A 19,240-nucleotide genomic window follows, 5' to 3' on the forward strand; every position below is an offset into this window, starting at 1 on the left:
CTATCTGTATATTTATCAATAGTATGGGGAATTGAGAAAGAACTACACAAATCGACCAAATTTTTTTTTTCTTGCGTGCAATGGTTGAAAATGAATGTTCCTGGCAACACCGTTTTACATGTCACAACGGACTCAAATCACTTGCCTCGATTACGGTTACTAAACTCGATTCATTCTGGCTGAGCAATTTATTAGGTTGACACGGTGTTACTAGTCCTCAATTCCTTATAAAATAATTCTTGTGTCGAATATTTGTAATTGCGGAATAAACTCAAGTGATTTCAAATAGTTGTTTTTTTTTTACTTTTCTTCTTACTTCGCGACCAAGAATGTAGTGGCGATGCTTTGTATGATGCTTTGTATGATGATTTGTATGATGATTTGTATGATGATTTGTAAGTAGAAATCACTGCCACTACAATAGCATTAGAGATATTGAAATCAGGGTAAATGAAGGTGACTCAATTAATGGAGAACTGAACGTGTTTCGCGTTAGCAAAAACAATTCAGAGAAGTGAAGCTAGCCGTCCAAAATAGAGTGCTAATATTTATGCTGATGTATGGCAGTGCAGCGTGGAACTAGCAGAGGAAGAATGCAAGTACACTTAATGCTGTTGAAATGAGATCCCTGAGGCGTATGTGTTTTATAACCATCTATGATCGTGTGAGAAATGCCATTGTTTGCAATGAATGCAAGGCTAATATAAGCGTAATGAGTAAGATTAAGAAAAGGACGCTTAGATGATTTGGGCATGTAGAGCAAATGAACGAAGAAAGCAGTGTAAGGAAAATGTGAATGGTAGAAGAAGTTGGGGACGCCCGAGGAAGACGTGGTACGATCAAGTAAACCAAATCAGGTCGTGTAAAGAGAATAACGAAGAGTATATTCAAGACGATGTATGAATGTGAATAAGGCGAGGAGTGTGAGTATTAGAGTTGTTTTGCGGTCTGTCCTCTCTGCCTACCCCATCGGAGAAACGGCGTGATGGTTAATTAGTTAAGGCGATGCCATACATAGTAATGCAAAATCATGTGTTTTGGGTTTGGAAATTCGGTCGCCTTGAAATGTTTCAGATGCTTTAATTAAATACTGCGAGTAGAATACATCTTGGCCTTTAAAATAATCGAGTATTTTAGTAACAGAAAAAAATAATGTAAAGGCCTATGAAAACTGATTTAAAGTTCAAAATCTCCTACTTACGAACCCATTTTCGGTTATGATTTTATTGTATAATGTGGCAAATTAAGTTATTTATAAAATGATCGGAAAAAATTAAATATTTATGCCTGAACATCCACAAAATAAAATAAAAGGCAAAACAGGCGGATGGTGTTAAGCGAGCATTTAAACCTTATCGCCATCTACGTAAGGGTTGTTATTGATAGCGGCTTAATTTAAAATATTACACGATGTAGTGCATCGCCTTAAGAATACATAGACCGAGAGCTATTTGACTATTTACCTTGCGTAATAAAAAGAGGAAAATCCATTCCAATTTTAAAAAATATTTTTTTTCCAAAACAGACGGATTGATTATTTTTTCGCTAGTTCCTTTATTTTCAAATGTTATATTGGATTTTTTTTATTTTTATCTACTTTTTAAAAGCTATAATAGTGTTGATTAAAGTAATTAAATTAGTTAATTTAGAATTTTATGTAACATTTTATTAATTTGTATGTTTGGTTTATAATTTCAATAAGAAAAAAAATAAGCAAAAAAGAGAGTCTAGTTGTAGCGATTTAGTTTTGATTTTATACAAACATACAGTTGTATTTAGTGATTTGTGTAATACACGCTTTATCTTCAAAACGGAAGGTATATCAAAAATGTGAATATTGGACGGAATTGTCCAAACTGCTCCTAATTATCAAAGGTAAATCGCTACAAAATGTGAATATTGGACAGAATTGTCCAAACTGCTCCTAATTATCAAAGCTAAATCGCTACAAAATGTGAATATTGGACGGAATTGTCCAAACTTCTCCTAATTATCAAAGCTTTATCGCTACAAAATGTGAATATTGGACAGAATTGTCCAAACTGCTCCTAATTATCAAAGCTAAATCGCTACAAAATGTGAATATTGGACGGAATTGTCCAAACTTCTCCTAATTATCAAAGCTTTATCGCTACAAAATGTGAATATTGGACGGAATTGTCCAAACTTCTCCTAATTATCAAAGCTATATCGCTACAAAATGTGAATATTGGACGGAATTGTCCAAACTTCTCCTAATTATCAAAGCTATATCGCTACGAAATGTGAATATTGGACGGAATTGTCCAAACTTCTCCTAATTATCAAAGCTATATCGCTACAAAATGTGAATATTGGACGGAATTGTCCAAACTTCTCCTAATTATCTGGAGCCTAAGACATCCCCAGTTGGGTTACTTTGTGAGGATAAAGAGAGTGGAGATGTGAATGAGGTGGAGAAAAAGAAGAGAAAGGTGGAGAATTACCTACCCAGTTATTATGATTCGGTCACTTTTTCGGTTGGGAATTTTTACCACTCCGATCAAGATACTGAAAAATTATCTTTAGAAATTCGAGAATAAATGAATTCCAGAAAATCTGGTGAGTATTTTGTATACCGTTCTAAAGTCCCAACAACCGGGAGCCAGTAGAACTTTAACATCCCTAATAATTTGTAGAAATGTTTGGAATACGAATATAGAAATGGAAAGTAATCAGGGAAACATCGGAGATATAACGCCAAAGCCATAAACCATAGAAATTCGTTCTCATAGACAATGAGTTTACCAAACTGCCGCAGAGATCATCAAACATCAATATTCAAACATTTTATGAAAAATTCATCAAAATAACATTTAAATAATCTCGAAATTCCAAAAAATTATTCATCAAAAACTAATCAAGAGAGATCGTTTAATATTCCATTAGGTAGATACTTAAGAGCGCGGCGATTGGACGAGAGATTGGACGGAATACTTTCGTAACAGATATTTCATTATCAACTCTCAGCGAGACTGCTTTATCTTAAACGCAAGCGCCAAATTATACCCTTCTTGTCAATTTGCTAAATGTCCTACGAAACAGGCCAGATTACGTACTTCCTGTTTCGGTGCTATAATTTAAAATTCCATTCTTGAACACGTCTAAATGCTCAAATGAATGGCGGACGTTTTCCATTTCAAGGATTGGCTGTCGCGAAATGGCGAATAATGCAAGATGCTTGTTTGCGAAATAAAATAAACAGGCCCGTATTCAGTAAATAGACGAATAAGGTGTGTGTGTTGGGCAGAGATGTGCTTTATTTCAAATAAATCCATTTCAAATGGAAATGCAAAATGCAAAATGGGTATTTTCCATTTTGCATTTTAAATGCTTTTCTGAAAACCATTTTGCATTTTGCATTTTAAATGCTTTTCTCAATGCATTTTCCATTTTAAATGCTTTTTGCAACATTCTTCCTACTTTCTCCACTCATCTTTTTTTAATAAGCCTCAAATATCAGTCGGTCCTCAACCTCACTATGAGAGATAATTTACATTTGTCAAGTTGCTCCCTGGTAGGAGCCCTGGCAATTGAGTGATACCATTACAAAAAATACTGATTCAAATACTGAACATGGGGCCATGACGCTGTAATATTAAATGTTAGATAGCAGTTTCTATGTTTTTACGTTGGCACTATTAGTCCCGCGCAAATTTTTTGTGGTTTCATAATCTGTAGTCGTGGTGTTTTTGGATTTACCATCATGTAATATGTTCTACATTGATGTCCATTGTTAAATGACAAAATTGTTTAAAAATTCTATAATTATTTTAATTGTTTGACCTGAGAAACTATTTTGCATTTTCAATGCATTTTGAAAATAGGTATTTTGCATTTTGCATTTTGAAAATAGGTATTTTGCATTTTGCATTTGAAATGCTTTTCTAAAAACCATTTTGCATTTTGCATTTTCAAATGGAAAAGTTTTGACCCATTTCCATTTTGCATTTCAAATGGTTTTGGGTATCCATTTTGCACATCCCTGGTGTTGGGGCATGAATTTATGTAAAAATGCATGTGATTTTTAAATTTTTAATAATTTTCTAAACTTACTAACTCATAAATGGTGAAGGGTGAACTGGGGGTGAAGGGTGAATAAGATTTGTTTCACTTGATCGTGCCACGTCTTCCTCGGGCATCCTCGACCTCTTTAACCATTCACTTCCAAGTCATTTATTCTCGTTACAACTCTTTCTTTCTTCATCACGTACGTCTCATTTCACCACAAATAATTATTTGTTTCATGTCATAATCGGGAATTCGCTTCATGTAATATCATGATTAACATTGTCACTTAATTGCTTTAATTCGACTCCGTATCAAATTCTAGTGCAGAGATGATGCGTCTTTCTATAGCATTCCTAACTTTTGCTACCACTCAAACCACTCTCTTAATACTCCTGGAACTAATTAAGTCTTAATGGAATAAAAAATGGTATAGGAACGTGTATGAGACAAACTTGGAAAATTATTCAATATTTTTAGCAGTTATCACATTTTTTCTGGTGTTCTCTACCATCAGAGATTGTCTGTAATCATAGCGTCAAGTTTCAACCGAAAAAACTCAGAGGAACCTCACAAGATATTAGGACATCTTTGATACGTACTCTTTCCCGAGAAGTTATTTTGAACTTTCGATCGAAAGAAATTAAAAGTTTATACCATAAACCTATTTCATTTGCAGAGGAAAACAAGAAAAAAATTATTACAAAGATTATAATGTAAACAAATGATCGTGTTGTAATTCCAACTAAATAAGTCGAATAAGTATTAATGGTCTTACTAATAAAACGTTAAAATACTTTTTTTATCAGTTCTGTAAAAATTAAAACACGTTTATTATAAAGGGATAATTAGGTACCTGCCACTAATCCTGTTCCGCATTTGAAATGGGTTCGAACCGATTGGTCTTCTTACTAATTATTTCAGATCATTCTGAAATTTACATTATTCCTTTCCTTTCATTTTCCAGATGATGTACATTAAATTAAATAAGGGATGTAAAAATCGAGAATCTAACTGAGCATGAAACAATAACATGGTTTCATAGGTCTCAAATGCTGCATGGTGCTGGACATCTGGCAAAAATCCTTAATGACAGGACACTGTAAGCCATGGACAATGGGATGCCCAGTAGAAACAGTTTAGAAATTAATCCAGCATTGCGGAAACTTTTTGTTCTAAAATAAAAGGTTGAGGTCTTTTCAGCGCCTTCGGGGTGTTTTTTTTTTCACGAAAATGGCGCTATTTAAATTAGAAATGTATTTTTTAAATAAGTCATATTTTGAAAAAAAAAGACTTACGGCCATTGTTCCCAATCCTACTGATCAACTGTTGAGCCGAAATTTTGGCTCAACACTGCTCGAACGCACAGGCTCTTTCCAACAGAAAGGTGAAGAATGAGCAATCTCTCAATTTAAGGAAACCAAACTACTGGATTGAGTTTGCCTAAGTAAATGACTAGTTATGAAAAGGGTCGACATAGTGAAAAATATTCTAGACCCCAGGACACGATGGCATTAAAGTCAAGCTTACACTTACTTACATATTTAATTCGTTTGTTTAAAAAATATAAAATATTGGTTTATGAATGACATAAAATTAATTACTTAAATATTTTATTTATTTAGTACAGGTGATGATACAATGACACATGTATATATACATTAAAATACTTTGACTGCCCAACTAGGAGGAATTCCCGTTTTAGGACAGTCAAAATTGAGTTAGTATTCATGCACGCATACATATTTTGTAAGAACAAAAACAAAAAGGAAAGGAAGAAAAAGAAAAGTAATATAATATATACATAACTAAAAGAAAAAATATATAAAATATATATATAACTAAAAAATAATGATAAATAAAAAAAATATTATTATAAATGATAAAAAGCAAAAAGTTATAAAGTTAACTGATGTTAACTTGTTGTTTGGTTTTTTTAGTTTTGTTTATTTTCTTGTTTTCTTAATGTGTTTGATATTTTGTTCGTTTTATTTTTGGAAAAGTGTGAGTTCACACTCTTTTCTCCCTAATAAAAATATATATTTTAATAATAAATACAATGATTATTTCGTCAACATTCAATGTTTTTACTTTGATGTAATTTTATTGTTTAGGAAAGTGGGGCTACTTAAGATGCTAAAGATTTTGGAAACAAGCGAATAAAACGTTACTAAACAAATCACATGACAGATCGGAGCCAGAGATTTATCGTTAGAAATGAAGAAATCCCTTAAAATTAAAATTGTGTATATTCTTGGTATTCCTTATATTGTAGGTATTAGTTATTAAAATCGCTTGACAAACGGAGTATAGAAACGTTCGATTTCAAGCACAAAACTGCTTTTTATTTATTTTGTAAATAATTTTATGAGAGCAAAAAAGTTAATCAAGTGAAACTGTCACAGATAAACTTAGCTATAATACTGTATTGTTTAAAGTTGTTTCATGCGTTCATACATTTCTATTAAAAAAATATTTTTTTTTAGTACTTTGCATTTGTATTTTTTATTGAGTTATTTATTTTTTTATTTGTACTCTACTGAAGCGGAACGATAGGAAAACCTTCAATTTATCTAAATGACGGCCGGCATAGTCCAGTGGTAACGCATTGGACTGCCATTCCGAAGGTCGCGGGTTCGAACCCGGCGTGCGCAAATAAATTTTATTTGATTAATTAAAATAATATATAGTATGTTTGCGGCACGTTCCAGAGTGGAAGATACTACCAGTATCGCCCTGGTGTAAGACCACCATTCAGAATTGAAACGTTGCTCCAAATGGCTTTAGCCGTGTTTAGTGACTAGATCTGAATAGCCAGGTACTTCCTAACCTTCCTCTTTCGCTTCCCCACTTACCTTCAGCCTCACAACATCCCCCAATTGGGGATGCCATAGTCTCACTGGCTCCAGACGGGAGCAGTTGGGACTCTTGTGAGGTATTCACTATAAAAAAAAAAATTACGGTACTACGGAAATAACTCACAAGGATATGAAAATAGTCTACTACGCATTATGTCATTCTCTGGCATTATAAAATGGGGATCGGTTTATCTAAGTACATACACAACCGTATTGTCAATCTATGGCAATATAACATGTAGATCTGGTTTATTTAAGTACATACATAACCGTATTGTCATTATATGGCAATATAGCATTGGAATCTGGTATATCATTATAACCTTAGTGTCATCCTCTGGCATTATAAGATAATGCAAGAGAATGACACTAAGGTTACGCATGTACTAAGTGTCATTCTAAGTACATACCTTAATGTCATTCTATGGCAATGTAAGATGGGGTTTTGGTTTATCTAGGTACATACTCGTACATTACCTAAATACAATTCATAAAGCAATCATATAAAAACATACTGAAATTACCCATAAGAACGCCTTTGATTCAAATTTTCAATATTTTTTACGAACAAATATTATACCAAAAATAAATTGAAGTAAGTATTTAAGTAATTTAAAAATACAGAATCTTCTATCAGACCGTGTATCCATAAAAAATAACATAAAAAATATTCCAAGTTATAAAACTACATTCGGACGAAGAAATTACATTTATTACGCAACAAAACTCCACAAAAATTTGCCTCAGTTATAAAGCTAACAGAAAAATTAAATGAGCACATATCAAGAATAAAAATCGAACTGAATACGTCACCACGTTCCATAATATATATTTACGTAAAATCATCATAATATTATTTGTATGTATAATGTTTTAAACAGTCGCTTAAATAAAAAAAAAATATCTCAAATTTTGTTACGTGTTTATCTTGCAGGCCCTTGTAGCATGTTTTGAAAAGCCCATCCTTCAAAGTATATTAATTTAAATAATAAAGTACAGATCCTTTATCCAAACACCTTCAGCCACTCCTGTTTTTAATTTTACTAAAAAAGCGCCTCCTTGCGAGAGGACACGGAAACAGTCGAATATCCAAAGGCCGCCATGTTTAGGCCAAATATTAAATTAAGACTGCAAAGGAAAAGCCTGCTGGAATTGAATGTCGTCGTGAAAGATGAACGAAACTTGATGGACTTATTAAGATTTGTGTCTTTATTTGTTTTGTTTAAAAATGATGGTTAAAAACGACCCTCAGACGTTGTCGGCAGTTGGGGGCAGGAATTCTATTACATGGAATAGATGGAAAGAATGGAAGACAATAATACGAAAGTGGTATAAGATTGGTAAAAAGAGTTTTCTTTTCTGACAGTTGAACCAAAATTAGTCTTAAGCATTCTCTTCCAAATTATTATAAACAATAATTTGTCGCCTGAAATATCCAAACTAATTGAAAATATCTACCGAGTAAAAATAAACGCCGCCGACGGGAATTGAACCCGCACCTTCTGGTCTCCGGTCAGGTGCTATGGACTACTTTATTCGCAACCCTCCAAATAATTCAATATGTACTGGTAATTCAGTCAACAATTACGGCTTACTATATTTTTTCACCTGTAAACAACCAAATTAATTTTTGTGGTAAAGGCTTTGTTAGTGCTAAATTTCCCACTAGATGTCGTCGAGAAATATTATATCAACATTTGTTGGAGAAATATTTTGAATTGCCAAATAAGAGAAGGTTTTTTATTAATGAGATATTTTTTTATTCTTTGTCCTTGTAAAAACCTTGTCTTATTAACATAATCACAAAAAAAATTATTCTGTTTTTCTGACTCTACATGGCGCGCGTCAAAATTTTGATTGACTTGATTGTGCCATGTCTTCCTCGGCCATCTCTGATATCTTCTACCATCCACTTTCGCGTCACATTTTCTCCTTACACTCATAATTTGTTTGTGTTCATGTCCAAACCATCTAAGCGATCACTTTTAATCATATTCATTACACTTTCACCAACCTTGCATTATTTCTGGATCTAAACGGTTTTACAACACACACCCCTCAGGAATCTCAATTTTACAACATTGTCTCACTTACATACGAGGACATCAATTTTTATTATTTGAAAATTTTAAATACGTCTATTCTAAAACTATTTAAATAATATTCCACTACCTATGTACTAAAAATTAAACTTCACAACGTTGAGGCATAACTTAAAAATTTAAAAGTAGTTTTTTGAACATTTCGAAAACTTTATAATAAATATTGTATTGCATTCCCGATAAATTTTTCTTTGTAACGGTTGGAATAATCACACTAATTTGGACTGCTAGCCCAAGTTTTACTTAAAAAATCAATTGAACAAGAAACTTTAAAAAACATTTTGTCGAATACCAGATAGCCAAATATTATTTGTTCACACTATCGTTAACGTTTTACTATAAAAACATTTCACCATCCCAAATTTCCTATTTTCGCCCTTGCAACACCGGGATAAAAATCCAATCGTTCCCAATTATTTATTTAAGAGAACAAAAGTGGTTCGAAAATTATTACCTATGTTTGTTCACATTTAACACTGAAGGGAGAAACCAATAGAATTGTCTTTTAGGCGTGTACTTGTGCCCGAACGCCCTGAACTGAGCTCTGTTTTTCCTTACCAAAATTTCATGTATCGAATTTATTTTTTTTATTGTCTTATTCTGTGTATGTTTTATATTTCTGTTATAAATGTAATATTTATGTTATGTTTATGTTATGTTTAAGTTATGTTTATGTTATGTTTATGTTATGTTTATGTTATGTTTATGTTATGTTTATGTTATGTTTATGTTTATGTTATGTTTATGTTATGTTTATGTTATGTTTATGTTTATGTTATGTTTATGTTATGTTTATGTTATGTTTATGTTATGTTTATGTTATGTTTATGTTATGTTTATGTTATGTTTATGTTATGTTTATGTTATGTTTATGTTATGTTTATGTTATGTTTATGTTATGTTTATGTTATGTTTATGTTATGTTTATGTTATGTTTATTTTATGTTATGTTACTGTTATGTTACTGTTATGTTTATGGTATGTTACTGTAATGTTCATGTTATGTTTATGTTATGTTTATATTATGTTTATGTTTTGTTTAACACATTGTTAAAGTATCTAACTAAATATTATAACAAAATATAACCTTTTGGAAACAGCCTGAACTTTTGTTTACCCGATACGTAGTTCGACATCTGCGCCGAAGTTGGGTTGTTTTCCTTTCCTTGTTGGCTTGTCTATTAATTACGATATCTATGGTGAAACTAATTTTCTTTGAAATCGCTATAGATGATTGTAATTGCCAATAAATCACTTTGTAATATTATATTTATATGCTTAGAATTAGAATTTTGGAATATTAGTCAATATGGTGAAGACAACCGTTTACATTATGTTATAGTCCTTTCTTCTCACTTTTCTTATTTCGTCTCTTTTACACAGGACATCAGTCGCACAGTCGTTCCAAGCACTCTTCTATGGGTTATCAGTTCAGTGTTTTATACCCAATAAGTGAGGTTATGTACGTGCAAAAACCGCAGTGACGCCATTGTATAAAGAATTCATCGACAAAATGGCGCTGGTCTCGTGTAACATATCAAAATATTTCCATTAACGATTTAGCTCTCTGTCACACCGGCTTACGAATATTTAAACATGTTATTTGGACACATTGCTTGTATTTGGGAGTTGGTAGTGTGGAATACGCGCGCATGCCAACAACTGAACAACATTGTCTCCTATTCAGGCATTAAAGGTAACGTATTTTTTATATGTGGTTATAACTGGGGAGACATAAATATTTTATATGTAACTATAACTGGGGAGACAAAAAGATTTTATATATAGTTATAAACGGGGAGGCAAAAATATTTTGTATGTAGTTATAACTGGGGAGGCAGAAAAATTTTCACAAGATTCCAATATTGACAAAAACTCACAAAAAATATTATTAAAGTCAAAGTGTAAAAAAAATAGATTAATATTAGAAGAAGCATTTTTTTCAAAATTATGTCATCACCGATACTGGGCAGAATGAAGTAGGAAGGATATAACTTTCAAAATATGGTCACTAAACATAGCTTAAGTAATTTAAATCAACTATTTGCTTATGAATGATTGTTTTTCATAATGGCTACAGGAGAAAGAAAAATACATATACTGTACTTTATACATAATTGAGTGGTTAGGTACGATCCTTGAATATGAATCCGGAGATCACGGGTTTCGCAAATCCCAGTAAATTTTAATGATTAATTTGTGTTATATCACAATGTATTTATTATAAATAATGTATCCTACATTTGAGGCACATTTCTGAGTGGTAGATACTTTCAGTATCGCCCTATTGAAAGACTATCATAATTTAAACGTTGCTTGAAACGGCTTTTTCAGTTTTTGTTAACTAGATCCGAATAGTCAGGTTCCTATTCCCTCCCCGGTGACCGGATAAATCATCACAATGATAATTCATCACATCTTTAAAAAGTTATATAAAGTCATGGAAAGTGATGAAATAAAAACTTTATTAACTGGGTTAAGTAGGTTAGGTTAGGTTAGGTTAGGTTAGGTTAGGTTAAAAAATATATTTTATCGTTTTTAATGACTTTATATCACTTTTTAAAAGTGTGTTGAATTGTCACTGTGTTGAGTTATCATGGAACTTCCCTTCTCATAACTTTAAGCCTCACAATATACTCCAAATGGGAATGTCATAGTCTCACTGGCTACAGATGGTTGGGAGCAGTTGGGACTCTTGTGCGGTACTCACAAAAGTGAAATAATCTTTAAGACTTCTGTGACCAGAGCCAGAGAGCTTATCGACCTACCACAGAGGTCGTCAGTCAATCAGAAAGTATATTTTATTTACAGAATTTTTGATCTTCCTTCTCTGCCCTCTACCTGCCTCAATTCTTTCTGAATATTTTCAAAAACGCGAATGCCGTAGTTCTCCTGGCTCTGGAACTTCAGGCATTTTAGTGATATTACAATTTTTAAAAATCGGGGTTTCGGGGCAAAAAATATTGCTTTCAATATTGTGATGTTACACGGCATTCGCCATGCCTCGAATCACGCTGAATTTATTTTCAACATCAAAAAAGGGTACAGAATAACGTATAACGTCTACGTACATGAAAAGGAATATTTAATACCCCGCTATTACCTTCACATGTTACATTATTACATCATGTAATTACCATCGGACGAACATCTTGCTTAATATAAATAATAATAATATTTGGATGATTTGTATAGCGCAATTTTTGGGCAAAATCACCTCAAGGGCGCTCTACAAATACATAATAAATTTTTACAATGATCTACGTTATTTTTTTAATGATAAACTAATGTGTATAAGACAAGGTTTTATGCATCGCACATAAATTATTAAAAACAATAATGAGTCGCCTGAAATATTAATACAAATTGAAAACATCTCCCGAGTAAAAATAAATGCCGCCGACGGGATTTGAACCCGTGCCTTCTGATGCCCGGTCAGCTGCTCTGAAACCACTGAGCTATGTCGGCTTATTTCCAACCGGCAACAAGAGTTTATACACAAATTATGTAATGATTATTAAAGATTCAATTATTTTGGTTGTTTCCCGAAGATTTTCAGCGCCTTTAGAGAAAGTGAGATGGCTAACGTAGAAACACATAAGTATAAAAATGAAAACCAACAGAAAATAGTTCATTGTCTCATACAGTATTCCGTGATCGTCTTTTATGTGTAAACGAGTAAGCTTATCTCGTTATATCAGTCACACCCGTGATGTACAGTATAGTATTCGATGCGAATACGAACACGTTTATTTCGTTACGCACATATCAATTAAATGTTTGTCATATTTGAATAACGTTTGAATTAAGAATTTACTGGAAACGTTAAAGTGTATTACTTGCCACATTTTAACTTGAGTTTGTGATACAATAACGAGTCCAGATGAATTGTAACCATCGACCACAACGTTATTGATAAATTGCCCTAAAATCGAAATTGCAGCAATGCTATACAATCACAAAAGAAATTTAATATCTTCATTAATTAATTAAGGGAACTGGCTTAATCATTAGTAAGAAAGTATCCAAGAAAAACTCAAGTTTAGCTAAATAAAAATAAATCACTAATTTATTTCAAATATGACTGATTAGGAAATTTGTTTTTCTACAGTCATCCTTCTTATTAAGACGGCTAAAATTCCGGGAAGTAATCAGTTCTTATAATATAAATTAATTAACGTTTCCCCCGCGTCTTTGCAACATGTTGCTTATAAGATTGATTGAACTGAGGTGGATTTTTATTAAAAGTAATGGGTAGAGATTTTGGCGTGAAAGCGTTCAAAATCCACCGAACACATTAATAATTTATTAAATTGTTTTGCCACTAATTATTTGTTGCAATATAATTTAAACAGGTTTGTACGGTGAACTGAATTAAGGAATGACTTCTTTTTTCAATTAAGTCTTTCGTGTCTAAGATTTTTAATAACTTAGTATTCGCTTAACAAAAAAAAAACAGTTTTAACACTACAAATATTCCATAAAAGCGGGTATGTTCTTCCACTTTTCAATAAAAAAACTTTGTTGTCATTCATTGAAATTTTTTTCCGACCATCGACGTTAAATTTTGACGTGTGTATTATGTAATACGAACGGAATAAATTTGGAATTTTTTTAATAAAATTTCTTCAAACTGACTTGTGATGTTTGTAAATTATTCTAAACCCTTCAATATCTTTGAATTCCTGTCAAAATTTCTTCTCGGGATCCAAATTTTTAACGAAAAAACTTCAAATGTTGTGCCCTAACATTTATATATTGATTCAGACACAGCTAAAAGTGAAAACAGAAAAAAAGCTTTTTATACTCATTCACTTTTGATAGATTAAATTTGTATAATAGGTAAACTTATACTTTATAACGTAGAATGACGATTTTTGTCTGAACTTCATAATTTTTAACACCTGAAAGGCGTATCTTTTTCATTACAAAGCGGACGGTATTAAATGTTAGTACAGCCGCCTTCTTTTTATCAACCTACTATAGTTTTAATCGAAAATTTCAAAACCTAACTTAATATCACGATAAACCTAACTTATAGTTATACATTTGTTACAATACGTGGTAAAAAGTTGTGAGGTTGTGGAAATTGATTTTTCATTTATTAGAAGTGGTGGTTACGCAACATTTAACGATATTCCTTTCTCAATTTGTGAGTCTACCAAAACATAATCACGCTATCAAAAGAACGTAGAATATATGAGCTTAGCCGTTACATACAGTGGTTGAGAGAACAATTGACGAGGAGAAAGAAACAAAGAAAGATTAACTGTAAAAACAGTATCAAAAGAACATTTTCAAAAACATTTCTTAAGAGGTGACAGCATTAACATCATTTATCAAATAATGAACTTGACATCCAACATTAAAAGATAAGACGAACAAAGCTTCGCCGTATTTTCGAACACGACAGCCCCTCAATTAAGAAATTAATAATATAATATAACACTACAAAGTATTAAGGGTAGGACCACACCCCGCTGATCGTAACTATAACACAGTCATAACCTAAAAATGTAATTACCCGCAGTCATTACTCCTGATATAACGTCAGGCTGTCAAAAATGACGCAAACGTTAACGCGCCTTAATAAGTAAAAATCACAAAGTTTTAATTAAAGCAAGCCGATGTTTGATAAAAAATACTCCCCAAAGTAAACGCTATTAATTACAGGTTACCTATAAAATTCCACACCCAATAATCAACGAAATAGAGTCCATTAACATGTTTGTAGTTTCAATTTGTTAAATTAGATTTAGTCATTAGATATGATAGTACAGGGTTTTCCAATAAGAGGTGTTATTTTGATATTCAATCGTTAAAGATCAATGATTTCGTTGTTTGTGTAGCACGTAGCGCCGTTTTGTTAACAGCAAACGTTGTCCAAATCAATACCATCCAATTCCGGCCATAAAAAATCATTAATCATCTCTCGATAGCGCAATTCATTCACCGTAACTGCTCCAGCCTCATTTTAGAAAAAGTAAGGTCCAATAACTACGCTGGACCATAAACCGCACCAAACAGTCACACGGTGAGAAATGAGAGGCTTTTCAACAATAACTCCTGAGTTTTCCGAGCCCCAGATGCGACAATTTTGCTTGTTGACGAAGCTACCTAGGTGGAAATGGGCTTCATCACTCAAGATGATTTGCATTTGATTCACTCAAGTGAATTTTAATAATTTCAATGCGTTGTTGAAGCGTGTATCGTTCTATTTTTAATAATGGCGTAGTTTTTAATTATCAAATGTCAAAAATTGACAGCTTCAAAGTAACATCTACCGAAATAGCGGACTATTCAAAATAACACCTCTTATTGGAAAACCCTGTATAATATTGCAAGATATTATAATGGTTTTCGAAAGACAGATCTTTAATTTGAATTTAATTAATACGAGTGTACAAATTCGTGACTTTGGGTGTAATATTCGATGATAACATAACATTCATTGCAAACATCAATGATATAAATCCTATAAAGGTTTCATTTGCAGAACTTTGGTTTTAAGTCCTCGGATTGTGTGAGAAAGTTCTATATTTCATAAGTTAGAAGTGGAATATGATTCACCTATTTGGTCATTTTTTATAAATTTTTTTATAAATTTAATTTAGATTAAATTTGATAATATTATTATTAAGTTCTGCAAGTGTTTTAGTTTTTTATTATTGTGACAGCTGTTTCGGCTTACAAGGCCATTTTCAAACTGTGGTTAGTCCACATTGAGACGACGTTTTTATACTATTTCAAATGTAAATTTTGAAGGTGCATACATTGATTTATTACTGGTTACACCGATGACATGATCTATTGTTGGTTAAACCAATCTATGTTTTCCCCTCAGTAAATGGTAATGGGTTCTTAATTATTTACTAATGACTTTATTGCTATGAATTATTTGGGTGCATTATACTGCTTGGGTTTTGTGAAAATACTAAGAAGTGGTGAGTAAATTATTTTCCGTACTTTATTAATTAGTGTTAAATTTGGGTCATTCGTTCGTTTATTGATTTCTAATTGTTCAAGTAAATTTAATCTAATGCCCTTTTTTTCTATATGCAATGGTTTAGGACCCTTGTTGTTAAGTGGGTTATGATTATTCACCAAGAGATGTTCTGCGAATTTTGAGGATGTGTTTTTATTATTATAACATCGTATATGTTCTTGGAATCTAGTTGAGAATGCCCTCCCCGTTTGTCCGATGTAAGTGGCGTTACAATCGGCGTGGTCACATTTTAATTCATATATGCCACTGTTATTGAGTATAGGGATTTTACTTTTAGAGTTTTTAAGGCTTGTTCCTAAATTATTGTTTGTTCGAAAAGCTATATTTAAACCACATTTTTTAATTTCTTTTGCAATTTTTTCAGATATTGGGCCGAGGAATTCGAGACATGCAAATTTTTCTATATTTTTGTTATTTACCGGATATATTAAATTGATTTTATTTTTATATTTCTTATTTTTTATTATTTTTTCAATGTTATTTGCCTCATAGCCGTTATTAATCGCGATCGTTTTTATCGTTTCCTTTTCTTTTACATAAGCTTTATTGTCTAAGGGAATGTTAATGAGTCTATGTACCATTGAATGGTACGCTGATAATTTATGAGACCAAGGATGATTTGAATTTGAATTTATTGTTGTATCTGTAAAAGTAGTAAATAGAAAAAAAGGGCATTAGATTAAATTTACTTGAACAATTAGAAATCAATAAACGAACGAATGACCCAAATTTAACACTAATTAATAAAGTACGGAAAATAATTTACTCACCACTTCTTAGTATTTTCACAAAACCCAAGCAGTATAATGCACCCAAATAATTCATAGCAATAAAGTCATTAGTAAATAATTAAGAACCCATTACCATTTACTGAGGGGAAAACATAGATTGGTTTAACCAACAATAGATCATGTCATCGGTGTAACCAGTAATAAATCAATGTATGCACCTTCAAAATTTACATTTGAAATAGTATAAAAACGTCGTCTCAATGTGGACTAACCACAGTTTGAAAATGGCCTTGTAAGCCGAAACAGCTGTCACAATAATAAAAAACTAAAACACTTGCAGAACTTAATAATAATATTATCAAATTTAATCTAAATTAAATTTATAAAAAAATTAAATGGAGTTCTACGAATTAAACACAAAAACAATAAATATTTTTTATAAAGTTCACTTTAACAATATAGGATGAATTCAAAACAAATTTCTTAAGTTCATAAATTTTAAGCTCAAATTACAACTGAATACATTAGTTATGTCAGTTTGGAGAATCAATTGCATCTAATAACCTTGTCTGGCGGGAGTATTGTGTTAGACCTGGTTGTATTACACAGAGTCATTAACAACTGAATTGACAGTCCTGTCATCATCGCCACTATTAAATTCCAAGTTTCGACTGGGAACACAAGACAAAAGTAACATTCTTCTGCAATACATACACAAGCAACTATCAGACACACTCACTAACCAATAAAATGCAAGATCTGGGATATAAGTTTGGGTGTACTATTGGTTTATTTACTGACTCCGTTTATAAAATTGAGCGTAATCTACACCGGCACTTTGTCGAATCCCACAAATATAGTAGCTTTTGTAATTTAGTTTTAGTAATTTTTCTAGTATGAAGTTAGTTTATGTTACTGTTACATATTTTAATAATATTGTTTCATATTTAGTTTATCAGTATAACGTTACTAGATGCTTTAAAAACTTTGTGTATACTTTTCAATAACTCATTAGGTATATTCTGTTCATAAAATTTTCATAAAAGCCTATCTGGACGTAAAACGAAATAAAATTTAACAAAATAAAAATACTATTACCAACAGTTTGATGATGAATTGAGGTTTTTTATAGGAGCGATGTCTACTACTCAGGCAAGATGATAAAAAGTAGCAAATATAGATTTCTTATGAAACTAAAATTTAATATTCATTTACTCGGATATTATTTAAATTTATGGGGAAATTGAGTGCGTATTAATCACAAACCTATGTACATTAGTCTACGTAAACCTGATGTTTTATTCTGAATATTCTGTAATTAATTGTTTTATCATATTCAGATCTTGCGTAATATGTTAAATAATATCGTGGGCGATAAGGTGGGCTTAAGTTATGCTTTTCCACATCTAGCTATTATTATAATTTCAGAATAGGAAGATTGAAACATATTGGGTAAATCTACAAGTAGCAACGTTTTCGGGAAATGCTTACCGGATTAGAATAATGCTGTGGAAATGCGTTAACTTTGGAAATATTCAATATTCAGATCTTTAGAGATGATTTTTTAAATGTATTGATGAATTTTGAATAAATAGTATAGACCGTATCTAAAACAAATTTATAAAATATATTATCTCCAAATTCAACCATAACTTTGAATGTACATTTGAAACTTTGCAGCAAAGGCAAGTAGTAGCTGACTCAATATTTATACATAGAATTTTAAACACTAACATCGACTGTACCGAACTTCTGTCACTTATTAATTTTAACATACCTTTGAGATGCACACGACATACAGTGCTATTCCACACGCTTAATAACAAAACCAATGCAGCATCTTATTTGCCAATTAATCGAGCTCTTTACACTCTAAATAATATTTGTCTTAATTCAAACATTGACAGTTTTTCGGATTCACTGCCCAAATTCAAACGTGGCATCATGTCAATAATATAAACTGTTCAGTGCGCATACATACAGATACACACACATATACATTACACATACACACACACCTATATACTACATACGTCACTTGGTAATTATGGAATAAACATACAACCTAGCAGACATTACAAGAAAACATAATACATTATATTTTGCAAAATATGTATGTATTAATGTAACTATGATCAATATTAAAATAATAAAAAATTTAAAAAAATGTACCCAAAATGAAGTATCTAATTTCCGTATATTGTTTCATCAATGCAAATCATGTACTGATTGTTTCTATAATATAAAATAAAATAAAATTCAAAAAGAATTCGTAACCTGCGGTTTTACCGATGGCGCTTGTTTAATTATTTTAAGAAAAATACTTCTTGCAAGTTATGCTTTAAAATATTAAGATAAATTATTTGTTTGCGCCCGTACATAAGAAATACCTTCACGTATTTGCAGAATAATGTCCAGAAGTTAATGCACTTACCCTCAGACATTCTTTATCAAAAATGATAATTTTAACAAACATTCGGCATTTTGTAGATTGACTCGAATAGATAAATGATTTGA

The 19,240-nt window shown here is 31.7% G+C and overlaps 1 protein-coding gene and 1 non-coding gene across 2 annotated transcripts in view; both read right to left on the minus strand.

The window, feature by feature from the left end:
* The window catches only part of LOC149411473 (tyramine/octopamine receptor-like), a 109,716-nt gene that overhangs the window by 17,211 nt on the left and 73,265 nt on the right, over nt 1-19,240 (minus strand). The window lies entirely within an intron of this gene.
* TRNAP-GGG (transfer RNA proline (anticodon GGG)) lies at nt 12,381-12,454 on the minus strand. Its single transcript has one exon. It is a non-coding gene; the product is annotated as a tRNA-Pro (tRNA).

This window comes from Hesperophylax consimilis, chromosome 25, assembly GCF_061612785.1.
Source record: "Hesperophylax consimilis isolate HC1 chromosome 25, BYU_Hcon_1.0, whole genome shotgun sequence".
NCBI lineage: Eukaryota > Metazoa > Arthropoda > Insecta > Trichoptera > Limnephilidae > Hesperophylax > Hesperophylax consimilis.